Source organism: Tiliqua scincoides, chromosome 9 (genome assembly GCF_035046505.1).
Source record: "Tiliqua scincoides isolate rTilSci1 chromosome 9, rTilSci1.hap2, whole genome shotgun sequence".
NCBI lineage: Eukaryota > Metazoa > Chordata > Lepidosauria > Squamata > Scincidae > Tiliqua > Tiliqua scincoides.
In genome coordinates, this window is record NC_089829.1 from 25,336,733 (window position 1) to 25,350,696 (window position 13,964).

Sequence of the window (13,964 nt, forward strand, 5' to 3'; positions counted from 1 at the left end):
GCTGTGACACTATCTTTCACACTAGAGGGCACCCGTGGGCCCTTCTTCCTTCTTGAGAGAGCAATCACTGAAGTTCCCACTTTTGAAAAAGAATGTCAAGGTTAGTAGATAAATAATACTACCATTATTTTAGCAGTGGTTATAATTTGGACTATGGGCTTAAGAAAAACCCTGCCAAGTCAGGTTAGTAGATCAAAAGATCCATATCAACTGGTATTTTGCTTTACACATAGTAGAACTCGTAAAATGCAATAGCAATTTCTTGCAGTTGTTTCCCAGCAACAGACGTTTACAGGTATATTACCCCTGAACATGGAGGTTCCATCTACCCATTTCCTTATTAGACCTCCCCTCCCCCATTGCCTAGTAAGCCATGGAGATTGGGGGGACAGCACCCACAGTGGTGCAAAAGAGAATCTGCTACCCAAATACTGAGCAGACAGGGATTATGGAATTGGTTTGCATGTATGCATGTAAAGAGAAGGGCCCCAGGTTTCTTCAAGCCTTTAGCCTTTCTTCCTGCAGGAAAGTATTTTATAGCGTGTGACTTGCTAATCAGTCAGTGAACCAACCAATAAGTGTTTTACTGCACATGCCTCTTCCAGGAGGATGTCAGCGAGCAATGATGTGACTTTCAGTCATCACACTGTGATACTGTTACATGGCCTCAAATTGTCCTTGTTTTATTTTTGGGGCCTGGACAGCCTGATGTGACTGGAAGCCCCACATTCAGCGGCCCATGTCTCATGCTGGATGCCAGCTTGGAGTGCTTTCTTCCTCCCTTGTGCCTCCCTCACACTCGCAGTTCTCGACAGGCAGGCCTTCAGGGTGCCTCTGCAGAGTCTCTCTCAGACAGAATTTTTCAAAGGTATGGGATTTCTGCGAGAAGTCCTCCTGGCTCCAAGCCACTGCTGGTGAGGTCGAGAGACTGGCTTGTGACACTACCTGCTACTCTTGGTCCTGGTTTTTGCCCCAGGGCAGGGAGGGGTACAGTTCTGAGTAATGGGCAGATTCTGTTCTGGCCAAGCAGGCACATCTAGCATGGGATGCAATTAGGCCCATGCAGCACAATTTATATTACTTGTACTTCTTTAATGTTAGGAATCATATCATTTGATTGACCAGTTTTATTTTAAAATCTTTGGCTTGCCGAGGTTCTCAGTCCCACAGCTTGTGGCTAAGCAGCCTCCCGTTTCTGTGGAAGTTCAGAGGGCACCTAGCAAAGGAAAGGAGAACTTTTCTATTCCACTTGTGCCATTCAGGTAGCTTGAGGGGCTCTTCAGAAAGGATGTTCTTTTTTCCCTTTCCACTATAAGGTTGTGCGCTCGGTACACAAGGCGGGAACAATAGCTCATTTCTGTGTGGCGGCTTCTAAGTACCCCTCCTGCTGACCAGCATCATTTTCTTTCCCATTAGCAAGTCCTGAAAGGTTGGCACTGCAAATGTGAGCAAGGCATAAAGGAGGAAGAGAGTGGTGCTTCAGGCTGGCATCCAGGCACGAGGTGTGGGCCAGCGAGTCATCCCTGAAAAACAAGCCCAAAAACACTAACCTGTCTTCCTGACACTGGCGCCTCTCCTTAGGGAGCTATGCCACTATGAGCCTAATGGAGCTAGTTTGTGCCTCTGGCAACAGGGGTCATGCCTATCGAATAGAGAATCAAAGTCCCAGAGTGAGAATTGTTGGCCCCAGGCTGCTGCATGGCAGGTGCAAGGTGAGGAGCAGGCAGAGTTTGAAGCCTTCGTTCCTGAGAGATTAAGATCCTCCTGCTATGGCATCCAGAGGCAGCACAATAGTGGTTTCACAAAACCAAGACACACAGAAGTTGTGAGTCTTGGTCCTGGAAGCCTGCCAGTCTTTCAGTAGAAGAGAGTTATGCTTTCGTTAGGGAGACTTCTTCCACTGGCTCCTTGTGCGGCCTTGAGCAAACTGCACACTCACAGCCTCAAGCTGAAGTCTAAAATGGGAAACATGCAATGCTCGACCTTTCAGGATTGTTGTGAGAGCACACTTGATAGCAATTGCAAGGCCCTTCAGTGATAAAGGGCAGCATCTTCCTCACTTCTCACCAGGGTGCACTGCTCTTATCACCTGGCTTGGCTGGCTCTTTCAGTCTGGGCAAGGCGAAAGGCACTTGGCGCACACTCAAAGTGTCCCTCTGCTTCAGCAATGCTTCACACATGTCAGGTCAGTATCCTGGGGGAAGACAGAGAAATGAGGCAACAACTCCACCCCCAGTTCCCTTCAAGGTTGGAACTATTCAGGTTGCATACTGAATTCCAGTTAGCCAGTAAATTAGCATTGGGGGAGGGGGGAATAAAATGGGCAAGCCATTCCAGATCTCAGGTGCTCACAGAGAGAGAGATTCAGATGCAGCCTGTGAGTCCCCTTCCAGTGTAGCTCTACATGCCCATCTATGACTGATGGTGGAGTCCTGCTGGGTGGGGCCAACATTCTGTCTAGTCCAGTAGCCGTGGCCAGCCAGCATACCAGCACTTTTCATGAGGTTCTCCTGTTTTGGGGCTCAGAAGTAGACTGCCTCTGAACCAGGAAGTTCCATTCCTAATGTGGCTAGTGATAAAGCAAGATTATCCCTGCTTTATCAGACCACAGGTTCTGTCTTGGTCCAGCAGCCAGCTCCTTACAGCAGCTAGTCTGATGCCCCACAAGCAGAGCACAAAGGCAGGAGCTCCCTGCTCTACTGCTCTCTGGTAACACTGTCTCTGAATATGAAGGTTCTGTTTAGCCACCCTGACAGGCAGCCTCTGCTGTGGTCTGTCCCCTCTCCCCCTGCCTTTAAACTTAACCCCGGAGAGTCTGCTTTTGAACTGGAATCCAACTTCTCCAGAGAGAAGCTGTTTCCCTTCTCCACCCTTTGGCAATTAAAAAAAAAAAAATCAAATTGGCAAGGCACCCCTCCCTCTATTCCCACTCAATGATTGGCCTGTAATTGCAGGTTTATTGCCTGTACAGCTATTGTGTAATGACATGTTTGCAAATTAATTTTTATGGCTCATGCCATTAGCATATACGGTAGAGGAGGGGTTAGTATTAATTACCACCGTTGTTAGGGTAATCCTTGTGAATTAAAAACCTATAAAAGAATGACAGTTGAAGGCACACAGAATTGGGGATGGGGGAGAAGGATGGATATGTGATTGTTGTGGGCTGCAGTATGTTGTGCTTTTGATGTGCGTGATGAGTAGAAGCTGGGAGACCCGAGTCCGAAATCTGAGTTTGAGCATCTAACCTTCAGTATTCCTGGCTGTCACGCTAAATGGCTGGATTGTTCCTCGAAAGTGAACAGCACCAAATTGTCCAGTGAACCCTGCATGTCCCACTAAAGCGAACAGGTCTTGCTTTAGCTTGCAGCATCCAGGTCAGCTGTACCCATGTGCCTTTGCTGTGCTGCACATGTGGAAGACTCAGCAAGTGGGTTGCTGTAGATTTCCTGCTCTTTCAAATGATGCCATCCTTTCTCCCTTGCTGTACCTTATGGTTTCAACTCCCTTCCAGAATAACCTTCCTAGGGGATGCCACCTCCAAACCCACCTTTTCCATGAAGACTTTGACACAACCCCTTAGTCCCACCTTCACAGTTAACTTCCAGCTTCCTGTTATCATTCAATCTAGTTTTGTCAAGCATTCAGGCTGCTGGCATCCTGCTCACATTGTGCTGTAAGCTTGAATACTTATAGCAACCTGTTAAAGCAAGAAACGCTTCACCAGTAAGCTTTTAAATGAGGCTAATGGGTGTTGGGGAGCCCTGAATCCGTGGATATTGGTTCTGTGGACACAGGGGCCCACTTGTAATAATCTCAGAGTGGGGCTCTCCCAGTTCAGGAAGACAAACAATAGTTGTTGGAGAACTGAAATTAGTTTTCAGGGAGGCTTTGCTGTGTGGGGTGTGGGGGTGTATGCATGCGCGCATCCCTCCAGGAAAGCACACACATGTTCTGTCTTGCTCTGCTATCACGAACGGCCATATAGGTTTTGCAGATTTTTCAGCCAAGCAGAATCCTGCCGAAGCTGTTTATTGGAGGCAACAGTAGGATGAGCGCCCATGCCACCAGCAGCTGTTCTTCTGTTGATCCTTTACCAGGAAGCTGGTCTTGGGCAGGGCACTTCCGAACAAACACAGTGTCCTGGGCCATGCTGCACCACTTCAAGGTCCTGTTATTGTCCTCCTTCCACAGTGCAAGCAAAGCACCCATTCTCCCAAAGAGCAAGCACAGAAATGGATCCAGGCTGAGCCTTTCTCCAGCTGCCTTCAGAATGCCAGGATCTGAATGCACTAATCTTCCCTTTTTGGAGGGGGGGGGGAGCCTGTTTCAGCATGACAACCTAGAGCCCCTTCCCTCTTCTTGGGCTTTCACAGTGGACCTAACTGTAAGATATGGGGAACTTGAGGAGAATCGGTTTGCTGGCTGCCATTGCAGGCTGTTTCACCCAAGAGGATGTTGTGTATGGGAGCAACCACTTTGCCTGGGACTCTTGATTGTGAGACACATAAACAAGGACAGCTGGGCTATTGGGCATCAAGCTGATACTGGCCTGTGCCCAGGCAGGCAGTCTTCACCAGTTGTCTTTTTTAAAAGCTGTTCAAAGGGCTGGTCATTATCAACACAGGATGTGGCTTCTCTTTGCAATGTGTGTTTTGCCTTCTTGAACTTTGGTGCTGAGGCAGGCTGTGGGGGGGGGGCTGTCGGGGGAGGGACAGGTGCAGCAAGGAGGAGGACTCTGCTCTGTGAATTGCCCAGCATGAAGACTAAGACTTTGTTTTCTGTTTCTCACTCTGTGTTGCCTTGAAGTTAGGAGGGGGCTAAAACGCAGTGATAGAGCACAGACTCTGCTTGTAGCAGACCCCAGGTTCAGTGCCTTGCATTCCCAGGTATTGATGAAGAAGACCCTTTTCTGCCTGAAACCCTGGAGAGCTGCTCCAGGTCAGTATAGGTAATGCTGAGCTGGATGGACCAAGTCTCCGACTCATTAGAAGGCAACCTGATAAGCTCAAATCGCTGTAATCTTTCTCTTTGTCTTGGCAATGAGCCTGTGAAACTTGAAGGCTTCTGTGCTTCTTGTCGCCCTATTCAGGTTGGATCTGTGGAAGAGAGTCTATCTGCTAGGGATCTCATAAGTCAATCTGGACTAGAATTGGTGGAGGTGCCTGATCTGATCTTCAAATTTACCGCCTGGGCAAATCTGAGATTAGCAGGTCTATGTGTTCTGTTTGCATTTGGGTTTATGCACTGGGCTGGTTCTTTTTCAATGAGTGCTTGGGTTTACTTTTCACATGTTTTGTCTTGGAATTCAGATGTGTACCCTCTGACTCGTCCATGGCTACATGTTTCATGCTCCAGTTTCATGCTTTGAAATGTTTATTATTTGTTCTCAAAGGCTGAGGCTGTGGTTCCCAAAATGGGAGCCATGGCTCCCTGGGGAACTGAGGAAACCAGTCAGGGGAGGAGTGGAATCATCACGAATAATCCCATTGCCCTATACAATGTACAGGATTGTAGCTCTAATGGGGAACTGTGGCCAATGGCCTGGTAGGTCAAGGGAGCCATCTAAAATGTTTGGGAACCACTGGGCTAAGGGATGCCGAGAAACTCGAAATGGAAACCGAACTATCCATATGCTTAGATTAGCTCTCTTTGCAGAGTTATCTTTCACATTGCCAGTATTGCTTCTGTTGGAAAGAAAGGACTTTGGCAGGTGACCTTTTAACCCAGGCTCCCTGCCTTGGCTTGCACTGTGTTGGGCCACCCTTGAGGCTAGTTCTGTGAAACATGGAACCCTCGAGTTCAAAGTCAAGTCGAGCCAAGAGTTCTTGGCTGCTGCAGTGGAGGCAAACTCAACCTTGCTTAAAAATAAATGCTGGATGATTATCAAACGTCTTCCCCCTGCAACTGGTAGGGAATGTCATCTTGTACAAGGGCCTTTGAGCCATTGTGGTGTAGCAGTTGGAATACTGACCCAAGATTGGGAAGACCTGATTTCTAATCCCCACTGAGTGACCTTGGGCCAGTCATGCTGTTCTCTCCAACCTGCTTCACAATGTTGCTGTGAGGATAAAATGGAAGTTGGATGGGCCAGGAGAAGAACTCTGAACACATAATAATAATAATAATACCTTGCACTGAACTCCTTGCAGGAAGGGTGGAGAAATTAATTAATTAATTAATTAAAATGCAAGGTGCAGCATGGTGCTTGAGGGAGCAAACCGGTTTTTTTTTGGGGGGGGGGGGCGGCAGCTAGCCAAGCAGTGACGGGTGTTTGTAAAGGTATTGTGTACTTGGAAGCAATTCTGCCAAAGGCCGCTAGCTGGAAAGAGATCTTCTAGGGTAGGCTGGGACACTGGGAACCTGCTCCTCCCTCCTTCTCAAGATAGTTAACTCCACTCCTGCTGTTCTGGGCTGTCTTTTGTGTTCCAGGCAGGAGGGTGAGAGAGACAGAGGGGGGGAGGCTTGGTCATAGCAGCCAAGGGAGAAGTTCCCCTCCTGGTTTTTGTTTCCCATCCTTCTTTGAAGGGGGAATTGAAGCAGCTTGTGTGTGTGCGTGTGTGCGCATGTGAGTGCGGGGAGGGTGTTATTAATTATTTTTCCTGGACCAACAGCTGTTGTACATGGAAAACAGGAGCCAAGGGGAGGGGAACCTGGTGGAGGCATAGAAGAGGAGGCGGGCAGGGCAGGACGCAAGAGGAGATATTTTTCATATCGTTCGCTTGTTCCCTGATCCTCTGTCATTTTCCATTTCTTTCCCCCTGGATCGGCTGCCTTGGAGTGCTGCTTCTTTCGCTCCTGGAAAATCAGAAGTGAAAACTTGCAAATCCATCCTCTGGTCGTCCCCTCTTTGCCATTGGCTCTACTATTCTTTTAAACATTTTTTTTAAAATTATTTTTCTTCGTTAAAAAAAATGCAAATGATAGTAATGATAGCTTGAGTGAAAATTAAGAAGATGAATACTCAAACACCGGAGGAACCACCCCGGCGTTAAAGCGCCGGAGACTTCAGCCTGCAAAGAACAGATGCTTGATGATTTCCTACTCTCTCTCTTTCATTAGGAGAGACAAATTTGCTGTCAGCTCGCCAGATTTCCAATTTACCGATAATGATTCTTGCATGAAAATTGATCGAGGAGGGCTCTGGGCTGCGGCTTTCTTCTCTCCCCTCTCCGCCTTGCCTTAGTGAGTAGCTGGAGGGAGCTTCTGCCAAAGCCTGCCAGTCCGCTCCCTCTTCCTGGGCTGCCCTTTCCTTCTCCTCCTCTGCCCACGGTTTTTCTGCCATCTGAGTCACTCATCAGCAGCACCTGTCACCACCGGGACCCCCTTCTTTGCGACTTGCTGAGAACCTTGTTGCCTTGTTGAGGACCTTTTCCTCCCAAGAAGAGCCTTCCACTCCACTTCAGAGTATTGGTTCCCCCCCAGCACCCTCCCTCCCTCCCACCCACCCACCCACCCACTACCCTTTCTCCACCCTTCCGTCTCCCTTTTGTAAACCCGTAGCTAAGGAGAATGACAAAACAAAGCCCCATTCCTGTTTGACAACCGGAGGGGGGAGAGAGTGAGCGTGCTTCAACCCTGCTCCTCTCCTTGCCTCTTGCCACCTTCTTTTCTAACAGTCTTCCCCCCCCCTCTATTTTTTGATTTGGTGCTGAACATGAAGCCTTGTTGAAAACAAGCCCACCCCCCCATCACCACCCTTGACATTCAAGTGACTGAATGGAGAAAAGAGCTGCTAGCATGTCTTGGGGACCAGTTCTTTTCCCCTCCCCTTTCTTTTTTCTCTCTCCAAATGAGTAATCCTTTAAGGAAATTCTTTAAAAAAGGAAAAAAAGAGAGGGGAATAAAAAAACAAAAACAAACAAGAAGCCAGGACCTTTTGCTTTCTCTGCCATCTCTTTAGTTTCTCTTTCTCTCCCTGCCTGAGTGTGTGTGTGTGTGTGTTTCTCTTTATTTGCATCTCTCTGGACTAAAAAGGCAAGACGGAAAAGGGGGAAAGGGAGAGAGAGACACACACCAGAAGAGGCGCAAGGCATGGCAGCTGTTTGAAGAACTGGGCTGGAGCTGTTGGTCCACAAACACCACAATTGACAAGACCCTTTTAAAGATTTGCTTTTTATCATTTTTTTTCTTTTTGGTTTCCTTATGCAGATTCTGCTTGTTTCTGTTTGGTTGTTCTTTTTAAAATAAAACCCCCTGTGTGGTTTATTCTTATTTTTTAAATTCTCCAGTCCTTTCTGCCATACTGGGTTTTATTTTCATTTTTCCTCTGGATGCCTTGGAACTGTGATAAAAATCATGTTTGGACTGAAACCGCCTCTCTATTACTTACCAGGTAAGGTGGTGCTCATGGACCCCCTCCCCAGCTCCCTTTCTTTATCTGTTTAATTTTGCAGCAACCGTGCACAGCTTGTGTCTTTAGCAGGTAAGGGCGGCCCACCCAACACTAACTTGAATGTGTCCCTTTTGGCCCTTCCTTTACTGTTTTCTTAAAGACTTTCAGGCTGGGTTTGATCTGGAGTAGTTTGCGATAGTTGTTCTTCAACTAAACCTCTAGAGTTAGGAATTAGGTGCAAGTTGACAACCTGTGGCAGGTGGGTGCAAAGTGAAGTACCTGTTTCTCTCTGTGTGATCTGCAGGGCCATGTTGAAGTGCTCAGTAGGGTTGCAATGATTTGCTTACTGTGTGGCAAAAGTACTTGGGTGTCCTCTCCATCTCCAGAATTATCCAGCATAAGCGTGCGGATGTGAATGAGTGACTCCTTGTTTTTAGCCCCTGGAATTATGACACGCTAAATTGGAGCTGGTTGTGGTCTCTGGAATAGTGATGCAATTCTCTGTAATTTTATGTCACTTTCTGCCCTTGAAAACTGACATTTAGAATTGATCTGTCATTGCTGGGGGTGGGCGACTTGCCCTGGAATTAATGGGGATTATGCTGGGGTAATTCCAGGGGAACCCTAGAGGTTGCTGGGATTACAGCAGGAGATAAACCCAGCCGAGTTGACGACTGTCACAGCCCCAAAGGAGACCTTCCTCCCCCCTCCACACCCTCCCTCTCTCACCACAAGCCATGTGCAACTTGAGCGCTGCCCGCTGCTACCCAGCCCTGGAGGGTGTATAGCGTATCTCGCTCCTTTTGTCCACCCTACTTGGCTTCCTAAGTGGTGAGTCTTGTTTTATTTAGCAGCAAATGGCAAAAGCACTTTAAGTAATCTGAGGTGAATTAAGAAGTGTGGTGTGAAGTTACTTTCGAGTTGGTGCCTAATATTGTTTCACGGATGAGTGAGCTCTGATCGTGTACCAGACAGACCCAAAGTGGCGACTGAGAGTCTCTCCTCCGCTTTCCCACTGTGCCCTCCCTTTCCCTGTGGCTTTTATTTCTCTCTCCCTCTCCCTCCTCCCCATTCCCATCCAGTTTGGCGAGGAAAGGGCTCTTGGTGGGAGGCGTGTGTCATTCCTGGGACCTTCCCTCTTCTAAAATGGGACAGTGAGCTACACGCGTGAGTGTGAGTGAGTGAGTGATGCTTGGCACTGGCAAGTGTAACAAGATGATATTTTTCCTCCCTATCCATGGTGGGCCAACAGCTTATGTCTCAACTAGTACACATTATGCAAAGAAGTGGTTCTTTTTCTGGAACACATTATGGGTTGGGGGAGGAATAGAGAGGTATTTCTTAGTTACTGAAAGGTCTACCTGGGTTAAAGACTAGGCATTCCTCCTGCAGCTGGCTATGTGACAACCTCTTTTTCTTTCCTCTCTGTGGTTTGGGTGGAGGGAGGAGAAGGGAAGGATTCACTCTCCCCCCCCACCAGGTACTTGATACCCCACCTCATCCTGATACCAGCAGTGGTTTAAATGCAAAGGCCTGGCTTCAGGAAATGGGTTTTCTGTATGGCAGCTGGTTGCAAGAATAACTTTCTTTTCCCCCTTGAATATGCCTTCAGATTGATGAAAAGTTTTCTGTACTTTGACCAGAGACTCTTCTTAAACTAATTTTGAAACTTTTTAAACTAATTTTTGAGACTTTTCTTAAACTAATTTTGAATGCTTTTTGGAGTCTGCTGGGTCCTTTCAAAGCTTGCTTGTGGAAGGATTTGCCACAGGAAATGGTCAACTTGCTTGCTTGTTTTCCTGCTTAGGAAGGCAGTTCAGGTCTCCTTGACAAAGCTTACGTTAAAATCATGTCAACGCAAAATTCCTTCCAGACACCTGGTCATGTAAGTGGAGAGAGTTCACCTTCTTTGGGAGATGAAATCTAGTTAGCTGTGTTTGTAACAAGATGGAGCACGGGTGAATGGATCCATGTCAGCTTCCAGGTTGACCTGACTTCCCTACAAACCAGATACAGTGCAAATGTTCTAAACTAGTGATAGATCATGATGGAACAGGATACTCCTGCTCCCTCAGCATATGTTCCTCATGCAGGAACAGGTGTGCCTTGTACTGAATCAAACCTTTGACCACCTAATTCAGCCCTGATTTCACTGAGTGGCTGCCAGGGCTGGCCCACCCATGAGGCCAACTGAAGCAGTTGCCTCAGGTTGCAAATTGATGGGGTGTGCCCATCTCTGTCCACCTCCTTGCCTTCACTAGAAGGGATGGAGAGAAAGTGGAATGTGGAGGAGAGTGCTGGAGCAAGAACACAGAGTGGGAGGAGCATAGGCTGGTACATCATCAGGGAAGGGGGGCAGCATTTAGCATACTACCTCAGGCGCCAGGAGAGCTTGAGCCGGTCCTGGTAGCAGCAGCTCTCCAGAGCTTCAGATTTTACCAGCTGTACTTGGAGATTCTGCTAGGAACTGAAATGTTGTTGGTTCTTGAAAGAGAGAACCTCTATGATTGTAAAAATCCCCTTGAGGGGTTTAGAAATGCCTGCCTATGTAAATCGCCTTGAATAAAGTCAATCCGATGACCAGAAAGGCAGTATATAAATACTGAGTTGTTGTTATTATCATCATCTCAAGCATAGCCTGTGTGCTGCCACTGAGCTATAGAGCCTTGTGACCCATTACAAGTCAAAAAGCAAATGGGATTTATTTGTCTGAAAGGTGAACATACGACAAACTCCATGTTGGGCAGGTTTTGAGGTCATATGTGTCTAGGACATTTTGCAATGATTTGCAATATATGCACTCCAAAGCCTGTTTAAACAAATACATTTTTAGTTACCTACTGAACATTTGTAGAGTCAGGCTACATTGCAACTCCCATGGAAGGAATTTCCCCAGCTGCTGTGCCACAGCTGAGAAGGCCTTGCTCTTTGTTCATTTCATAGATTTTATCTTAATTGGGAGATGGAGCCCAGAGCTGTGCTATTCCTGTAGATTGCTAATCTTTCCTTCCTCCTAGACTGAAATGCATTTAGCTCTGTCAGGGACAAGTCGCATTTGCATGGAGTTCTGCTCCATTCAGTTCAAACTGGGTTATGATTTAAAATAAGGTTAATTGTGTGGTTGTCATTCACAGAAAGGCCCCAAATATTTCTGGAACCCCCTTGACTGAAATAACTTCTGCTGCCCGTCTCTTATAAACTCTGTGTGCAATCTGCATTTGGAAGGGAAAGCAAACCTTAGGCTGCAATCCTGTGTGTGCAATGCTTGCACTGATGGTTGGTTGGTATGTGTTAGTTACTGAGTATTATACTGGACATTATGGTGCTAGACAGTTGCCAGATGGAAAAGGCACATTAGAACATTCTGTAGTGTGGGCTGAGTTGTGTTTGGCCTCCTACTCAAAAGTGTGTGTATTGAACACAAGAAATGGTTGGATGAGGTGCTTTTCTGTCTAACTCTTTTATGGTAGGCTGGTTTTCCAAACACACCTACATGGTTTCTAGCCTGTTTGCTCAGACCTACCTATCGTAGTCTTTTGTGACACAGGAACAGCCCAAAATGATCCAGCTCACTCACCAAGGTCATCTTCAGGTGGCCTGGTCTGTTATCCTCCTTCATCAGAAGTGTGGCTGGTGGTGATGTGGGATGGGACCTTTTCAGATGTGGTACCCAAGTGGTGAAGCTTCTTACTCGAGGAAGCCTGCTTCGCATCCTTGTTGTTAAGACTGTTTTGTGTTGCTTTGCTCTTAGATTAGCTTTTGTTCTCCTCCTTTAAGTATTATGTCACTGTTCTCTGTTTTGGCTGTTCAGTGTTTTGTGTTAAATTTATTTTTCTTGATTGATGGGTGTAAGCTGTCTTACAAATAAATGGATGTGGATGGGGGGGGAGAGACATCTTCTGTCAAGCTTCCCTACCTGACTACTTGAAAGCACATCTTGCTTACTATGGGCAAGCAGTGACTATTTACAAGGAGTTGCAAGCCAACAGTTGCTGGCCAACAGTGGCCAGCACAGGCTGTCAGACCTGCCATCTTGCCCACCAACTCCTGTGAAATCCTTTCTTTTCACTGCTTCTCAGACTGAGCTATTCCAGCCCTGAGGCCACCTCAGTCAATGGAACGGCTATCTAAAACAGGAGAGTTGAAGGATTCATAACTGCTAGGTAACTTCCCATGCCTTTCCTGCATTGTTTACTACAACACCAAACAGGCAGAGGAGTGCATGGGAAGGACTTTGAGACAGAGTTGTGGTCTTTCTCCAAATTTTTGCCTTCCTCCAAATAAGCTGCAGTGTTGTTGTACCACATGCTGGGTCAGATACAAAATCAAGTACTCTTCCTCTGCCTGTGGACAACGGATGGGGTTTGCAGTGGTGTGGAGGATTCTGCTGTTGGGTGTGCAGCTATGATGGAACTAGCAGTTTGTGGCCCCGGTTTCCTGTCCCTTTTTAAAAAAGGGAAATCCCTTTCCCTTTTTAAAAATAGGATCTCTCCAGACTGGCAGAATGGGCAGCAAAATGGCAGATGCGCTTCAATGTCAGTAAGTGTAAAGTCATGCACATTGGGGCAAAAAATCAAAACTTTAGATATAGGCTGATGGGTTCTGAGCTGTCTGTGACAGATCAGGAGAGAGATCTTGAGGTGGTGGTGGACAGGTCGATGAAAGTGTCGACTCAATGTGCGGTGGCAGTGAAGAAGGCCAATTCTATGCTTGGGATCATTAGGAAGGGTATTGAGAACAAAACGGTTAGTATTATAATGCCGTTGTACAAATCGATGGTAAGGCCACACCTGGAGTATTGTGTCCAGTTCTGGTCGCCGCATCTCAAAAAAGACATAGTGGAAATGGAAAAGGTGCAAAAGAGAGCGACTAAGATGATTACGGGGCTGGGGCACCTTCCTTATGAGGAAAGGCTACGGCGTTTGGGCCTCTTCAGCCTAGAAAAGAGACGCTTGAGGGGGGACATGATTGAGACATACAAAATTATGCAGGGGATGGACAGAGTGGATAGGGAGATGCTCTTTACACTCTCACATAATACCAGAACCAGGGGACATCCACTAAAATTGAGTGTTGGGCGGGTTAGGACAGACAAAAGAAAATATTTCTTTACTCAGCGCGTGGTCGGTCTGTGGAACTCCTTGCCACAGGATGTGGTGCTGGCGTCTAGCCTAGACGCCTTTAAAAGGGGATTGGACGAGTTTCTGGAGGAAAAATCCATTATGGGGTACAAGCCATGATGTGTATGCGCAACCTCCTGATTTTAGGAATGGGTTAAGTCAGAATGCCAGATGTAGGGGAGAGCACCAGGATGAGGTCTCTTGTTATCTGGTGTGCTCCCTGGGGCATTTGGTGGGCCGCTGTGAGATACAGGAAGCTGGACTAGATGGGCCTATGGCCTGATCCAGTGGGGCTGTTCTTATGTTCTTATGTTCTTATGTCCCACTGGTGGCCAAGGTCGCAGGCTGTCAAAGATGCCATGCTTCATTTTTTGCACCCTCTGCTGGTGCACATTACACCCTCTGCTGTAATGTGAAAGGAAGGCTTATATGAGGTAGTCTGCACCTTAAAAGCCAGTGCTGAGACACTGCTTCAGAAATCATAAAAATAGCAGTAGTATAGCCTGTAG

General features: G+C 47.1%; 1 protein-coding gene across 6 annotated transcripts in view; it reads left to right on the forward strand.

The window, feature by feature from the left end:
- GSE1 (Gse1 coiled-coil protein) overlaps positions 1-13,964 on the forward strand; it is a 367,574-nt gene that overhangs the window by 244,188 nt on the left and 109,422 nt on the right. Inside the window, exon 1 of one of the 6 annotated variants that reach the window (XM_066636745.1) lies at positions 8,302-8,335. The exons of the other annotated variants lie outside the window; for them this stretch is intronic. The gene's annotated coding sequence lies outside the window, so the exon portion shown is untranslated. Of the gene's footprint in view, positions 1-8,301; positions 8,336-13,964 lie in introns of those variants that run through there. 6 annotated transcript variants of the gene reach the window in all.